We start from the raw sequence: 5,107 nt of genomic DNA on the forward strand, positions 1-5,107 counted from the left end.
GTTGGGAAGATTAAACAGGTCTGGTAAAAAGTACACCAGTCTGAAGCACATGTTTCCTGATTTTAAGCCATGCAGTGTTCACTTAATCTGTTCAAACAACTGCTTCTTAGTCTGTGTGCATGTTTTGTATGAGCACAATCAGGGATTCTGGAATTGCTGGTTTTCTCAGTGTTTCCCATAACTTATTACCACATGACCAAATACCTTCACATGCTCAATAAAACGCAGTCTTCCTAGTATTCTCTGCTTCCATTCAAGATTCATCTGAAATTAGCAGTGATAGCCCTCATTCCACACCATCTGCATCCAGCTTGGATTTCTGGCTGTTCCCTGTCCATGTACTGCTATAGCCGTTTCTTAAATTGACTTGCAGCATAATCTTACTTGTTATGTGCTGTCAAGTTGTTTGCAACTCATAACCCTGCTCTATCCTGAGCCAACCTTATTGTCTCTGACACACCTATCCCCATTACCCTAGTCACTGAATCAGTCCATCTCATTGAGGGTCTTTCTCTCTTGTGCTGTCCCTCCACTCTCCCAAGCGTGATGTCCCCTCTAAGGACTGGTCCCTCCTTGCAGCCTGCCGTAAGACGAAGTTTCAGAATTCTTGTCTCCAAGGAGCATCCTGGTCTCACCCTCTCTAGGATGAACCTGATTGTTCTCCTAGCAGTCCATGGTATATTCAGTACTCTTCTTCAGAACCACAGATCAAAGGCAACAATTCTCTCTCTGTCATCCTAGTCATTGTCCAGCTTTCTTATGCATTGCAAGTAATTGTGAAGGCTATGGCCTGGATCAGGCACACCTTAGTCTCCAGACTGACTTTGTTGCTCTTCAGTACTCTGGAGAGGTCCCTGACAGCAGATTTTCCCAAAGCAATTTGTCTTTTGATTTACTGGCTACTGGTCCCAAGAGTGTTGACTGTGGAGCCCAGCAAACTAAAGCTGTTACTTTTACTTATGTGTAATACTAATCATACCATATGACTCTCTTCCAGTTGGTTGGCCAGGTAGTTATCTTCCAAATTTCTTGGCATAGTGAGCACTTCTCACCTTGCTTCCATTTGTTGAAACATCTCAATCGGTATTTCATCAGTTTCTTGATCTTTATGTTTTGCCAGTGTTTGGACTTCTTCCTTCAGTACCGTTGACTCTTCTATTAAGATATGTTGTTGTTGTTGTGTACCACAGGGTCAGAAGCAAACCATAGCTGACCTTCCAGCAGGTTTTTAGAGGCAGTTCATCGCACGGGAGGAGATTGCCTGGCCTTCTCCCAAGGAGCAGCTGGTGGCCTCAAACCTTGTGCCTTCGGTATCACAGTGCAGCCAGTACTATTGACTCATGATTAAATGCTCCCACCTAAAGTGGCTGAACACTGACCCGTTCTTTGTGGTACACCGACTCTATTCCTTCCAACTTCTTTTGAGAATTCCTACATCATTTTGATGATTTTGCCCATAGAATCTTATGATATTGCAACTCTAGGTTTGATTCCGCCCCCCCCCTTCAGTTCTTTCGTCTTGGGAATTGATAATTGTGTTCTTTGGTTTTCTAATTCCAGAACTTTAGATACCATTGTAATACTTATCCTCATAAACTGCCCTTTGAAGTATTCTCTTTCGCTCCTTTACTTCATTTTGCTTCAGTTACTGTATTTTTTTTTAAATTTTATTTTATTATTTTTGTGTGTGTACCGTCAAATTGGATCTGACTGGTACAGGAGGAGATTGTCCCTCCTTCTCCAGCAGAGCGTCTGGTACTTACTGAGCAGAGTGTCTGGTAGTTACTGTATTTTTAAGAGCAAGTTTTCAAATTCTCTTCAGATATCCGTTATGGTCCTTTCTTTGCTTTTATGATGTCCTTGATGTGACACCACGACTCATTTTGTGTTTGGTCATTAGTGTTCAGTGAGTTAAATCTGTTCTTGAGATAGTCTCTAAATTCAAGTGGGATGTGCTTAAGATAATATGTTGGTTCTCGTGGATGGTTTTAAATTTATTAGTTTGAACTTGAACTTGCATATGATCAGTTGATGGTCTGTTCCACAGTTCCACAGGGCTGACCTACTTGAAACCTGCTGTCCTCCCAATGGAAAGTGATGGGTGCACAAGAACATTTGTTATTAACTCGGGTTCTGCCCAACTTGGCATCTTTCCTTGAAAAGAAGCCCTCAGCTCCTTACCCGGGTGGGGCTCTTTTGCCATGTTTTGTTGCCGCTGCCGGAGGCTGTTTCTGTACAACCCGAAGACTCCCTGTAGCTTTTCCGGCTCCTGACCCCCGATTTCGGCTGATAGGGAAACAGTTGTTGGTGTGTGTGCTGACCCGAGCACCCTCTCGTCCCTTTTCACTTGTGATATTTTTAAGTGGCAGTTTCACTATTTGGCAGGATAAATTCCCCAATGATGTAATCTGGAACTTTCTCAGTTGAATGACTGGTTTAAAAAGGGCAAAAGTTATTTCTATGGCATACGCCAGGAAATTGTTTGTTCTTTTTGCAAGTGTTTACCGTGCATCTGGGGTGCCTGGCACCTGGCCGGGTGCCGGGAGTCTACCATGGACCTGTCGCTGTGGTCCTTGGTCCTTGGTCAGCTTAGCACATCTGGTGGTTGGAGGGGACCATGTGCGCTGGTGCGCTGGCTCCAGTGTTGATGAGACCACACTACTCTAACAATTCTCTCTTCTGGGTGCTGTTTCTGTGCAGGGTGAGATGGGAGACATATAAATCCTTGCAGGGAAGATGTGTAGCTGAGTTCAAGGACCTGCAAGCTGAGGGAACTTTATCAGTGTGGGTAGCCTGGGTGGAATTACCAAGAAAAGACGTCTTGGAAGAGCTGATCCTTAAAAAATATTGTCCTTTAAAAAAAAAAGTTGTCCTATATTTGGGTTGTTTGATGTAATTACAAAAACCAGAAACAACTAACCACCAAAAACCTCAATTTTGTCTTTAGGTTTGGTTCCCGAGAGACGAACCCCAGAATAGCTTGACTTGTAGGGTTCGTGCTTTTATTATCTAAAGCCTGGGACGACCCCTGAGGATTTGTGCCAGTGAGAAGGGCTGGCCGTACCACCTGGCTCCGCAGCACCAGGGGCCCTTGGAGGCGGAGTAGAAGCTGCCCTGCACGTGGAGGGGGCTCCAGGCAGCGCTGTCTGGGCTTGGAGACTCCCAGCGCTGCCTGGTGGTGAAGGGCGGCAGACACACCCTCTCTGCCTTACCTGTGTCTCTTCTATCTTTGAGTCTTTGTTTGCGCTAATAAGTCTATAATCGTGAGCACAGCACTTTCTGTGAGTTCTTGCAGTCACCCCAGGCAATTTTTGAACCCAAAGGAGTAGTGGGAGCCAGCAAGTGAAGATGAGGGAGCCCAGAGGAGGCCCTCTAACCTGTGACTGGCATCCTGAAGGGGAGATGGGAATCTGTGACTTCTTGTTGTTAGGTGCCATTGAGTATGACTGATAGGGACTCCATGGACAGCATGAACCCCGTCCTGTTCTGTGCCATCGTCATTCTTCCTGACACGCTAGAGCCGTCACTGTGTCAATCCACCTGGTTGAGGGTCTTCCCCTCTTCTGCCGACCCTCCACCCTTCCCAGCATCGTGTCTTTCTCCAGGGAGTAGCCCTACCGTGCAACATGCCCTAAGTATGTGAGGTGAAGCCTCATCATTCTTGCCTCCAAAGAACACTCCCTCTGCACCCTCTCCAAGACATATTTGTTCATTCTCTTGGCCGTCCATGGGGTGTTCAGTGCTCTTCTCCAAGACCGCAGCTCAAAGGCATCAATTCTTTTTCTGTTTTTCTTATTCATTGTCTAGCTTTCAGATGCATAGTGAGTGATTGGGAAGACCATGGCCTGAATCAGATGCACTTTAGTCCTCAAACTGACATCATTACTTCTCAATAATTTGGAGAGGTCCCTAACTGCAGACTTTCCCAAAGCAGTACGTCACCTGATTTCCTGATGGCTGGTACCAAGGATGTTAATTGTGGATCCAGGTAAGATGAAGTTGTTGATAGTTTCAATCTCTTCTCCATCCACCATGATGTTACCTATCAGTCTAGTGGTAAGAATGTTTTCTTGACTTTGAGCTGCAGTCCATACTGCAGGCTGCATTCCTTGATCTTCTGAAACAAGTGCTTCAAGTCCTCTTTACTTTCAGCAAGCAAAATTGTGTCATCTGCATAATGCAATTTATTGATGAGTCTCCTTCCGATCCTGAAGCCACATTCTTCTTTATAGAGTCCAGCTTCTCCAATAATTTGCTCAGCATACAGATTAAATAGGTACGGAGACCAAATATAACCCTCATGCATTCTCTTATCAGTTTTAAACCATACAGCATTTCCTTGCTCTGTTCACACAACAGCCTTATCTGTTGTTGTTGATTGCTTCCAAGTTGAGTACGACTCATAGCGACCCAATGAACAAAAGGTTTAAAACCCCTCTACAAGTATCAACATTTATCAGAGTTCATAGAGTTTCTGGAGGCATGTTATTTAGGAAGTGAATCCCACTCCTGCTAAAAAATTACCGCAATGGAGTTTGAACCGACTTTTAGCTGACTCTCCAGCGGGTTTTGAGGCTGTAAACCAAATTAGGACCAGGAGGCAGTCGTCAGAACAGAGCAAGGAATCACTGCATGGTCCAAAATGAAGAAGGGTGTACGATAGGGATGTGTCCTTTTCAATCTTTATGCAGAACAGTTTATCCAGGAGAGTGGGCTCTATGAGCAGAAATGTGGCATCAGGATTGGAGGAAGACTCATCAACAATCAGCGTTATGCAGATAACACAACCCTGCTTGCTGAAATTGAGGAGGACCTCAAGCGCTTGCTGCAGAGTGTCAAGGACTGCAGCCTACAATATGGATTGAGACTCAATATCAGGAAGACAAAGATTCTCGCCACGGATTGATTGACAGTATCATAACAGATGGTGAAAAGATCGAGATTGTTGACAGCTTCAGTTTGCTTGGTTCCACAATCAAAACTCTTGACACCAGCAGCCTGGAAATCAAAAGATGTATTGCAATAGAAAAAGTCTGCTGTCAGAGACCTTTCCAAAGTACTGAAGAGCTTTGATGTCACTCTGGAGACTAAGGTGCGCCTGATACAG

The sequence above is a fragment of the Elephantulus edwardii genome, unplaced genomic scaffold, assembly GCF_000299155.1.
Source record: "Elephantulus edwardii isolate Elephantulus edwardi_28Jun2011 unplaced genomic scaffold, EleEdw1.0 scaffold00126, whole genome shotgun sequence".
NCBI lineage: Eukaryota > Metazoa > Chordata > Mammalia > Macroscelidea > Macroscelididae > Elephantulus > Elephantulus edwardii.